At 37.4% G+C, this 12,904-nt stretch overlaps 1 protein-coding gene across 7 annotated transcripts in view; it reads left to right on the top strand.

Moving 5' to 3' along the window:
* Nucleotides 1-12,904, top strand: part of AATK (apoptosis associated tyrosine kinase) — a 201,465-nt gene that overhangs the window by 110,596 nt on the left and 77,965 nt on the right. The gene's annotated exons all lie outside the window — the stretch shown is intronic.

Genomic DNA, 12,904 nt, shown 5'->3' with positions numbered 1-12,904 from the left:
GAAATTGTTCTTCTTTTTTAAGCTTCTTTAGATAGGTAATCCAAGAGTGATAAAGTGCTTTGTACAATTCTCTTGGATGTATGTGGGTGAGCCTTATCTGGTTGGCATATTGATTTGCTGCCAAGCAGCTGATGGAGCTCATATTCATTCTTATTTCCAGGCTAAAGTTCAGAAGCAAAGAGAAAGCTCCAGGTACCCAAAACTTTGGCAGTAATGAAGAGGCAGGCTATTTCCCGTCCTATCCTATGCCCTTCCTTGCATTTGAGACACAGGCTTTCAGCATTGCCCTACCTATTTTGTAACTCCTCAGTGGTTTGTGTAGCTCTGGAGACAGCAGGAACTGGGGAGCTCCAGGACAGATGCAGGATTAGTGGTTGTCTCAGTTCTTCTGCCCCAGGCAGAAATAGCTGCTCATTGGGTGGTTGTACAGATCTGGCTTCATTCCATAGATGTGGTCTCATTTTGGCTTTCCAGAGAGATGATCCCATGGAAACCAAGGCATGGGGAGGTGACTTAATTTACTTTTGTACGCACCAGTGAGTCAGCCTAAAGAGCTGGCACTAAAGCTCCAGGAGGCTGGACTCTTTTTCTTTTCTTTTTTTTTTAAATTAATTTTATAATTATAACATTTTTTGACAGTACATATGCATAGGTAATTTTTTTTTACAACATTATCCCTTGTACTCCCTTCTGTTCTGAATTTTCCCCTTCTTCCCTTCACCCCCTCCCCTAGATGGCAGGCATTCCCATACATATTAAATATCTTATAGTATATCCTAGGTACAATATATATGTGCAGAACTGAATTTTGTTGTTGTTGTTGTTGCAAAGGAAGGATTGTATTCGGAAGATAAAAATAATCTGGGAAGAAAAACAAAAAAAAAATGCTCACAGTTTACACTCATTTCTCAGTGTTCCTTTTCTGGATGTAGCTGATTCTGTCCATCATTGATCAATGGGAATTGATTTAGTTCTTCTCTATGTTGAAGATATCCACTTCCATCAGAATACATCCTCATACAGTATCATTGTTGAAGTGTATAATGATCCCCTAGTTCTGCTTGTTTCACTCAGCATCAGTTGATGTAAGTCTCTCCAAGACTCTCTGTATTCCTCCTGTTGGTCATTTCTTACAGAACAATAATATTCCATAACATTCATACACCATAATCTACCCAACCATTCTCCAAATAATGGACATCCATTCATTTTCCAGTTTCTAGCCACTACAAAGAGGGCTGCCACAAGTATTTTGGCACATACAGGTCCCTTTCCCTTCTTTAGTATTTCCTTGGGATATAAGCCCAGTAATAGCACTGCTGGGTCAAAGGGTATGCACATTTTGATAACTTTTGGGGCATAATTCCAGATTGCTCTCCAGAATGGTTGGATTCTTTCACAATTCCACTAACAATGCATCAGTGTCCCAGTTTTTCTACAGCCCTTCCAACATTCATCATTATTTGTTCCTGTCATCTTTTTTTTTCCCCTGAGGCTGGGGTTAAGTGACTTGCCCAGGGTCACACAGCTAGGAAGTGTTAAGTGTCTGAGGCCAGATTTGAACTCCGGTCCTCCTGAATTCAAGGCTGGTGCTCTATCCACTGCGTCACCTAGCTGCCCCTCGAAGCTGGACTTTCTTGACTCAAAAATAAAGGTAGAGTCATATAGTAAAAGGAACATTAAATTCATATTCAGGAACCTTGGGTTTGGGGCCCAGATCCCTGATTTTATGACTTGCTATGACTTGGGGAAGTTCATTCCTTTCCCAATATATCAGAATAGCTGTATCACATCCGGGCCAACATAGTGGCCACAAAGAGTGTTGAACACATATACTGTGAAAAGTGAAAAACAACTTTAGTGTCTGAGATGAAATTTTCATCATTATCATCATCATCAATCATCATCATCATCATCATGGATGGTGGGGTTAGACTGAAGATTGTTATCATGCCCTTGGATGATTGGAAGGTTCCAAAATATTAAAAGTGTTATTGTTACTCAGTCCTTTCAATGATGTTCAACTATCCATGACCCCATTTTGGGGTTTTCTTGGCAAAGATATGGGAGTGGTTGGCCATTTCCTTCTTCAGCTCATTTTATAAATGAGGAAACTGAGGCAAACAAGATTAAGTGACTTGCCCAGAGTTATACAACAAGTACGTCTCTGAAACCAGATTGAATTTAAGAAAGTGAATCTTCCTGATTCCAAGCATAGTGCTGTATCTCCTGTGCTACCTACCTTTAAATGGAGAAAGAGGAAGAGCAAGATGGATTTCATAAACATATATGTACATATGTACACAATATGTAAATATATAAGTATAATCATAAATAAATTTTATATATATATGTGTGTGTATATATATATATATATATTATATGAAATGCCTATTAGGTGCCTGAGCTGTGCTGAGCACTGTGCTGAGCACTTTATATAAATATTATCCCATTTGATCCTTGCAATGACTTGGGAGCTAGGCATCATTATTATTCCCATTTTACAATTGAGGAAACTGAGGCAAACAGAGGTTAAATCATTTACTCAGGGTCACATAGCTGGTGAATGTCCAAGGCCAGATTTTACTTTAAATCTTCATGACTCCAGGCTCAGCACGCTACCTTGCTGACTTTGTTAGTGTAAAAAGGAGGAGCTTCAGCAGAGCAGTGAGTCCAAGTTCCACCTTGTGAGAATGTCCGTAGATTAGAAGGTCTCACTGTGGATCTGAACAGTGGTTGTGACCAGACTGCCTTCACACACCAGTGGTCACTTTCAGCACGTCCTCTTGCACCAACTTGGGAAAATTACTTGATGGTGTGAAAATGAAATATTTGGGGATCACAGATGTTTTATCACCTGCAAAGGGGGATGTATGTAGGTTTTTCCCCTTGCTGGTGTGCATTCCTTGTGCCTAAGTGCAAAAAGGATCTGGTATTAAGCTGGAAGAACACTAGACGGAGGGCTAGGATATCTGGATCCTTTTCTTGGCTCTACCACTCACATAATGGTATCTCTATCTCTGTGAATCTTCATCTCCTCCTTTATAAACTGAGAGGATTGGAATAAATGGTCCCTAAGGCCAGTTTAGCTCTAAAGTTTTATGACTCCATTTCTCATAGGGATATTTAGGACTTTCCTTACTAAGTAGCAAAAACCAGGAAACTGGCAAATGTATTAGAGTCTGAAGACTCAAAGGTGATGATTTACCCAAATTTATGTAGCAAGTGTAAGGTCAGAACCATATCTTATAGACTCTCAAACCTGTGCTTTTTCCATTATGAACTTTTCATTTCATTTGAATGACTGAATAAATGAAATTTTAATTTGAGTCATGTCTGACTCTTTATGACGCCATTTGGGGTTTTCTTGGCAAAGATCTTGTACTGATTTGCCATTTCCTTCTCCAACTCATTTTACAGATAAGGAAACAAATAGGGTTAAGTGACTTGTCCAGGGTCACACAACTAGTCAGTATCCAAGGTCATATCTGAACTCAGGGACATTCCTTCCTGATTCCAGTTACAGCACTCTATCCATTGTACCATCTAGCTGCCCTTTAACAAACATGAATAGTTCAGTGTTCAAAGAACAAAAAAAGAGTTATGTGAAATATTAAGCTTCAATTATGTATGGTTTTCAAAGTATATTTAATATGATAGTAATCAAAGTGTCTTGCTTGTTTATGACCCCTTTTAAACATTTTTTTCACAATCTTCTGAATATCTTTAATGTTCCTTTGATGTTCTTTTCTTTCTTTTACATCAGTATCATTGCATACCAACAATTTCTTTCCCTCTTCCTCAGCTCTCTTCCTTCTAACAAATAAGGTATTCAGGGAAAAAAAATCTATACATTAGCCATGTCTGGCTCATCTTGTAACTCTTGTCCACCTGGCTGCCAAGAGATGGGAAGCACACTTCATCTGTTGTCTGACATCATGATTAATCATTGCATTGATCAGAGTTCTTAACTATTTCAAAGTTGTTTAGAGCTAAACTGTATTGTAATCCTTGTATAAATTATTCTCCCAAGTCTTCTCATTTTACTCTGAATTAGCTCATAAAAGTCTTTCCAGATTTTTGCAGTTTCATGTTATTTGTCATTTTTTTATGGTTCAATACTATTGTAGTCATATGCTTGGAATATTTCTTCAGACATTTCCCAGGTAATAGACATTCTCTTGGTTTTCAATTCTTTGCTATAATAAAAAAAAATATTTTTGGATATATGAGTCCTTTCCCTCAATCTTTGGCCTCTTTGGGTATATACATAGTGGATATATGCACCAGGCCAAAAGGTTCTGATAGTTAGTGATTTGGGAGGTATAATTCTAAATTGTTTTCTAGCATAATTAGACCAATTTCCAGATTAACCAATATTTTATTATGTGCCTATTTTCTTACTGACCATCCAACAATTTCCATTTTCTTTTTTTTGTCATCTTTCCCAATCTGGTAGATGTGAAGTGGAATCTCAGAATTGCTTTGGATTGCTTTTTTATTTTTAGTGATTTGGAACACATTTTTCATATGGTTGCTAATAGCTTGTATTTCTTTTGTAAACTCTTCATATTTTTGACTACTTGTTTATTAGGCAATAGATCTTGTTATATTTGAATCAATTCCTTATATATCTTAGATTTATCAGGAATTTGCTGCAAAGATTTTTCCCAGTGACCTGTTTTCTTTCTAATTCTTCCTGCATTGATTTTGTTTTTACAAAAGCTTTTCAATTCTATTTGATCAAAATTTTTGATCATCTTACTTCTTTGGTCAGAAATTATCTTTGTATTTTCACAGTTGTAAAAAGTATATCTTTGCTTTCTCTAATTTGTTATAACCTTTTATACTTAGTTCATACATCAATTTAGATCTTATTAGGCTATGTGGTATGAGATCTAATTTATGATTGCTTTCTGATTTTCTTAGTAGTGTTTGTAGAAAAGTGAGTCCTTACCCCAACTTCTAGGGTATTTATCCATAGATTTTTACTATAGTTGATTGCTTCTGAGCTTACTTAACCTGTTTTATTGACCAGCTTTTCTATTTTTCAGCAATTACTAATAGTTTTGATGATTATGCCTTTGCAATTATAGTTTGAAACCTGATATTACTTTTTTATTCTTTTCCTTGAGATTCTTAACCTTTTGTTTTCTGGATGAATTTAGTTATTATTTTGTCTAGTTTTATAAAGGAACCCTTTGGTAGTTTGGTACAATACTGAATCTGTAGATTAATTTAGATAGTCTTATCATTTTTTTATTATATTAGCATGGTGCTCTAATTATTTGTCTAATTTAGAGTTAAAGTCATACAAGTCTTAAGTGTATCTTGGATGTGGACTTCCAGATATCTTGTATATTCCATAGTTATTTTGGATGGAACATTTTTCCTAATTCTTTCTACTAGGTTTTGTGTCCCCTATGCAGTCTGACTGTCTCTGCTATTACCCTACTGCAGTTATGGATGGGGTTGCCCTTTCTGGTCTCCTACTTAGCCCTCTTCTATAACCTCAGCTAGGACAGAGAATCAGGACCTGAGATGGAAACAGGCCTTTCCTATGACTTAATTCTTTTGTCTCTTGTGTCCTGGTGGCCCAAAGTGCCTGTTAACCTCTGTTCCTTCTTCTTGCTTAATCAATAACTGGAAACTGACTTTTTTTCTTTTTTGTGGCCCTGGCAGGATCCAGTTTAATACTGGAGATTGTGCCAGTCTCAAGTTTCCTCTGTGTTGTCTCTGTTTACTTGATCCATCAGTTTGGCTGTGGAATATTGGAGGTCATCATCACAGATTCAGAGCCACGAAGACTCCCCACTACAGGCTTGTTTGGGCACTTCAATGCTGTTTTTCTCTGTTCAAAGACTTTGTCACCTGCTGTGGTTCCAGTTGTATACTGGAAATTGCTCTGATTTTAGAGATCTGTATGTTACCCAGGTGCCTCTATGTATTTTTTGCGTCCTGGTGCAGTGATCTATTGAGAGCTGCTTTGTCCCGGGCCACACTTCTAATAAATAGATCAAGGCCAAGAATCCATGATCTTGGGGCATGTTTACCAGACATCCAGCTGGCATGCTCTCAGCTAGAGCTCTTGCAGGCTTTTTGTCTATGTTTTAGTCTTGGAATAGAGGGGGAAATTTATTGGTGTTTCCTTTAAAAAAGTTTTGCCATCCATTATAGCCAGACCTTCTTGTTTGTTTATTGATGGTGCTGGGCTCAGTTTGGACCCTTCGTGTCACTATCTTTACTTAAAGTCCCCAGTACATCATGTTTACTCTCCCTGATTTGCTGCAGGAACTTGTAAGGGCTTACAGTCTTTTAGATGACTCATATGAGCTTTTCCAGGATAGGACCATTGACATTTTCTGGGCACAAGGATGGATACCTACCCTATACAGGCCTATGATTGGGGATAGAGAACTTGGACGAATTCAAGCAGACATTCCTTTCATGGACTGAAGTCATCTGAAGATGACTTGGGAAGGCCCTTATTTTTACAATTAAGCCTATTAGTTCTACAATACTTGAAGCCACCATCTCTCATCCCCCTGCTCCAGCCTGAGTTTTCTCAATATACTAAGCATCCCCGTTGTTGCATGACAGGGATTTAAGGTCTGTTATTATCCTAGCTGCCCTTCTCTGAACTTTCTCAATGACCTTTTTAAACTAGACCAGTTGTTAAAGTAAATCCAAGGGTTCTTCTCTTGAACATTAGTAGAAGTTGTTTGTCTATAGTGTTCATAAAACACTAATTTTGTTCATTCCTTCTGACTATATAATGTTGGCCAACTGTTTGGAAGTTGTTGATTACCTTTTTTCTTGAAGAGAGGGATTGAGGGAGGGAATGTGAATGGTGCAGTGAGCATCCATCATCACTAGTTGAAAAAAGTTTCTGGGTACATTTTTCTTTTGTACATCATCATGAATACAAAGACTTATCACATCATTACAAAGTGATATGTCTCGAAAGGAGAAACATTTTTGCAAAGGTGAATGTTGAAAACTATCTTTCCATGTATTTAGAAAAATAAAATACAATTAAAATGTTTTTAAAATAAAAAAAAAAAAAGAATTCAGGATGTAGTAAGGGGGACTTGGCTTTTTTCTTTTCTGTCTTAGTGCTGACTTTCTATATGACCACAGGCAGGTATTTGGTGTTTTCTCTATGGATATTTGGGCTTCAGGTTGGAAGTATGGCTAAATGAAACAGTGAATTAGAAGTCAGAAGTCTGGAGATTAAATTTCATTTAAGTGACTATCCAAGTCTTGGATTCTCCATTTATGCTGGAATTGAATGGATTGGACTAGGTCAGAAGATCTTAATCTTTGTTGCTGCTCCTGCTGTTGTTGTTATGGACCTTTTTGGCAACCTGATGAAAGTCATGGATTTTTATACAGATAGGATTTTAGTGAAAACCAATTACATTGGTTAAATTACAATATACTTATTGTATTAATCAAATACAATATACTTATGAACATGTTTTTAAAAACATTCACAGATTCCAAGTTAAGAACTTCTGGACTCGATCGCTGAGATTCTTTGTGTTCTGACATTATATTAATCTGCATAAGGTCATTATCTTGTCCTTGTTTTGAAAGATGAGAAATGAGAAGAAACACGTTGACATGGTGAAGCGTTTTTTTCTCAGTGAAAGGGGCAACAGACATGTTAGTTGGTGGGTCTAGTTTTTAAAGGCATTCCCCATTTTAGGGCTATTGCAGACTTCAACTATTTAGTTCCTACAGCATAGTAGAAGATAGCAGTCTCTACAAGTGGGTCCTTCCTCCCTGCTTACAATTAATACTGTTCTCCTGAAGGTTTTAATTCAAACTTCAGGATCCAAAGGACCCTACTGTGCAAGAAATACTAAACACTGACATTCATGAAGGGTTAATGTATTGATTCTTGGTCTGACTAAGCTAAGATTAATGTTTATTAGGAGGGTTAGCATCTGTCGGGTTATAGGATTTGCTTCTGGAAGATACCTTAGAGATCATTTTGGCCAACTCCTTCATTTTACAGCTGAAGATACTGAGGCCCAATAAAAGATTGAGTAAAATCAGATAAATCATTTAAACTCTCTCTTTGTGCCAGACCCCATGATCAGCAGATAGGAATAGAAATACAAGCAAGTACATAGCCCTTACTCTCAGGGAACTTTTGAGTTGGGGAAGGGAGAAAAACAAACAAAAAAAAAGCAGTCTCCAGAGTCAGCAGCTGAGCCAGATTATAGGGTAGTAACTAGGCAGCGATCATCCAGATATTAAGTATTTGAATCCAAAATTCACCTTCAGATTTTCAGATACCAAATCCAGTGGACTTATCACTACAGCCCCGCTCCTCAGATCTATCCAAATATAGAATCTGTTGGAATGGAGAAAAGGAGATAGTGACCAAGTAGAAAAGAAAGCCACTTGTAGGTTACATCTTGAAGAGATAAAAGATAATTTTTCTTAGTAGCATTTATTGTGACCTAACAAAAGGTCAGACCAGTTTCTGATCAAATTCTGCCTTCCTTTCTCCTGTCTCCCAGTTTCTGTGAACATTTATCTTGGAAGCTGTGACAACCATCTAAAATAGAGACAACCACATGCCCATCTGTCCTTCTTCCCCTTAACCAATCTCTCCTATTCTACCCCTCCTCCCCTCTTGAAATAAATCTTATTTAAAACAAAAATTTTTTTTTCTTAAAAAAGTAGTACCAAAGAAACAAACAACAAAAAAAAGGAGACAAAGGTTAGTGCCCAAAACCCATCCTGAGGATTGTCTGGAGAAGAGGTTTATTCTTGAATCCAGATTTCAGAGACCTGAGTGGTTAAGCACCCCTAGTCTTCTCATCCCCCAAAGTAGCGATTCCAACATTTCCTGCTGATATTTAGCAAAAGGTCACCCATCGGCACTCACTGTAGACGTATAATGCATGGATTGTATAAAGCCAGGTGGGATAGCCAGCAGGAATTCTCTCATCTTGTAATGTTTCCTGTTGGAGGGAGTGGGGAATTGTAAGGGGGGAAGAGAGGGCAGTGCACTTGTGGGATGGGAATAAGGCTTTTTGGTGCCGGAGACTCAGTTTTCATCAATCAGTTCTTTGTCACTTTGATGACAAGCATTTTTTTTTTTCTTTTACAGCTAACAGATCTTTTTGGCTCTGAGCCACTCTCAGGCAACTGTTCTGATTGATTTCTGGGTTGGGGACACCTTAGAAGCATAAGGAGATGAGGTAGAATGTGACTCCAGAGCAGTAGTTCTCCCGTTGCCCCCAATGGAGGGCAGGAATGTGATCAAAGTCTTTCAAGGCTACCCTGCACGCAGGAGCCATGGGAAATGTGGAGAAGAAGGGTGAGCAGAGTGACGAGTGAAAATTAGCTGCTTGGGGATAGCAAAGACATGTGTCGGTATCTAGGGTATATATGTATGTATATATCTACATATGCATACATAAATATATCCTTTCTTAACTGTAGCTAGGGGAGGGAGGAATGAAAAGGAGATATGTGTGTCTATATGTATGCGTGTACATATATGTATATATAAATATATCCTTTCTTAACTGTAGCTTGCTTGGGGATGATGGGGGGAATGAAAGAGGAAAAAAGAATAAAATAAAAAAGGTGCACAGCAGAGAACAAAAGAATAATTTATGAAGAAGTAAAGAAAATACAATTCCTTGTGAATATAATTTCTTCTAATATATATACTTTCTTAAATTAGTCTTTGTTGTTTTATATTTTGAATCCTCTATGTTCTGCTGGGCATTTGACAATGTTCTCGCTTGTTTTGTTTCATTTTGTTTTATATTGTTTTTCTTTTCTCTTATTCTGTTTCTTCAAATAAAATCAATTTGATTTAAAAAAAAAAAAAGAAAATTAGCTGCTTGTTAGGATAATCAACCTTTTTAAAAATCAGAATTCCTTTATTTGAGTCTGGTGGTATTTTTGCTAGTGTTAGTTAAATGACTCCATAAAGATTCTAGGGGCACTGCTCTTGTTCCCCAGAGGGCACTGGTACCTGATTTGGGCACATAATTCTTAGAGCATTAATTCCATGCTGCTACAAATTCCTAAACACAGCAAAAAACTCCCCTTTCCCCAAGACTGAACACTTCACATACTTCTCATAGGAAGCACATGACTTCTAGCCCCAGTAATAATGCAGGTGGAGGGGTGAAAATTTAAATAATTCTCCTTCTTAGAAAAATGGGTTAACTGAAATCTGGAGTCGACATAGAACAAGTATTGTTCTTGTCTCTCCTTTCCCACTACTTCTTTTATCTCTGGTGGCTTCCTCTTACACAGTGACAGTGGTCTCTCTTTTTTCCTGAACTTGTCTTAGTCTTTCTTGCCCTTGGTAAACAATGATTTTAGAAAATATATTGAGTAGGAAACTAGGCCCAAATGTGATCATATGCACTGGAAGGCCTGGAGGTCCATTAAATCCTTTTAATTTTATTATTAATTAATATTATTATTAATTATTTTAATAAAAACTTTTAATGGGAGTTAGTATTTCATTATGTCCTGCTGATTCTTGCCTCCTAAGGAAGAATAGTCCCTTATACCGCCCAGCACCAAGTTCTATCAGGGTCTTCCTTTCTTCTAGATCTTTCTTAGAAAGTAAACATAGCATTGAAGAGGCCAATAATTCATTCCTCAAAATCGGGGTTAATGTTTTTGGTGGTCTAGTAAAATCTATAGCCCTCTTCTCAGAATGTTTTCAAGTGCAGAAATAAAATACATAGGATTACAAAGAAAACCAAAAGTTATGGAAAGACTTAACATGAACTGATGCCGAGCAAAATGAGCAGAACTAGAAGAATATTATACACAGTAATAACAATATTGTGCAATGATGGACTTAGGATTGATTTAACTCTTCTCAGCAATACAGTGATCCAAGATAGGACTTGCAATGAAAAATGCTATCCACATCCAGAGGGGAAAAAAAGCTAAGGAGTTTGAATGCAGATCAAAGCATATTATTTTCATTTTGTTGTTGTTCTTTTTCTTTTTCATGCTTTTTCCTTTTGTTCTGAGTCTTCTTTCACAACATGATTAATGTGGAAATATGTTTAACATGATTATACATGTATAATTTCTATCAGAATTCTTGCTGTCTTGGAGGGAGGAAAGGGAGGGAGAAAGAAAAATATGGTGCTCTAAATGTTACAAAGATGAATATTAAAAACTATCTTTACATTTAATTAGGAAAATATAAAATACTATTAAGTGCGAAAGAAAAAATGTTCCTGCTGAAGCATCACTTTAACTTTGTCTAGGGGTTAGGAGTGTGGTAATCTGCATTAAATTTTCTGGCCCGCCCTTTGTACCAGAGAAGAAGTCTTCTGGCCTCACAGATTTCTCTCTTTTCTTGATATTATATGATCCTATACATTTGTGCATTTCTGAGTTTCTAAGCTTTTTCTCTATTATCTTCTGGCCTTGGTGAGTTGTCTGTGGCTTCCCTAAATTCCCATTTAATTTTGTAAGCTGACAATATATAGAAATAGAAGTGGAGAATGTCACAATGTAGAAGGGAGAATTGTACCTTATCTCTTGCCCCATTCCTCTCTGAAACCTTTTTTTTGCTTCTCCAAATTCTCTTAACAAACAGGAAGCATCATGGATTATGAGATGCCCTTTATCTGTGTGGCACACGATGTCACCCAGCTGCCCTTCAGGAAATTAAGCAAGGTTGTTACAAACCAGAAACCAGTCTTCCAAGGTTGGGCTTCCCAGGGCCCAACATTCCCATGAAGATTTTACTGTAATGGATGAAAGGGCAAGATCTCACTGTGCTGTTGTCAATTGTTCTTTTTGGCTCCAGGAATTTTCTAGGATTGAGTGATTTTTTTCTTACTGGAGACCAGATTTCTGCTCTTGGCTCACCTTCATTTTAAAAGGAATTGGTTATATTGGATTATTTGTTGCCTAGGGGAGGTAGGAGATTGGGAGAGAGGGAGAAAAATTCGTAACACAAGGTTTTGCAAGGGTGGATGTGGAAAACTATCTTTGCATGTTTTTGTTTTTGTTTTTTGCTTTTTGCTAAGGCAAGTGGAGTTAAGTGACTTGCCTAGGATCACACATCCAGTGAGTGTCTGAGGCTGGGTTTGAACTTGGCTCTTACTGACTCCAGGGTTGGTTGTCTATCTACTTTTCCACTTGTTTGTCCCCTAAGAACATCATTTAAAGAAAGTACATTTTTTCAAGTAGAGTTAAATTTTATTTCTGCAATGGGGGAAATTGCCTAGCTGCTGGGGAAAAAGTTTGCTGCTCAACTCTGACCAGATTGAGATACCACTGGGCCTGGAGTCAGAAAGACCTGAGTTCAAATTCTTGGGCAAGTCACTTAACCACTATTTATTTGTGTCTTCAACTGCAAAATGGAGATAATAGTACTTACCTCCCAGGGCTGTTGTATGGATCAAATTATTGGGGGCGGTAGCCCCCTTTGATATTTCTCCAACTTCCTTTGGGCTAGTTTTGGTGTTCAGCCCCCATTCTAATGATCTGAAATTCCGTTCTGGGGAGAGACTGAAGGAGATAACAAAAGAGAATTTTTGTCTTATTTACAATAATAAGAAAATTCCTGTCTTATTTGCAACAACAGAGAATTATTGTATTATTAACAAATATCTCCGGAACCTCTTGATAACATCTTGTGCAAACATTGTTTTGATGACTCTAGTTATGTATATAAAGAAGGCTGAAAAATGAAATCTTTGCATTTGGTGTATACCAGCCAAATGCCCGTCAACTGACGTCCCCCTTTTAGGCAGTTTGGGTCTTCCTGAAGGCCAAATGCCTGTCTATCCCTTTACTATCAATAAAGACGTTGTTTCCATACAGCATTAAGTAGCAAATTCATTTGCTGCCAACCCTGCCCTTGGTTACTTTGGGGAAAGAA

The sequence above is a fragment of the Sminthopsis crassicaudata genome, chromosome 4 (assembly GCF_048593235.1).
Source record: "Sminthopsis crassicaudata isolate SCR6 chromosome 4, ASM4859323v1, whole genome shotgun sequence".
NCBI lineage: Eukaryota > Metazoa > Chordata > Mammalia > Dasyuromorphia > Dasyuridae > Sminthopsis > Sminthopsis crassicaudata.
This window is presented reverse-complemented; position numbering and strand designations above follow the sequence as displayed.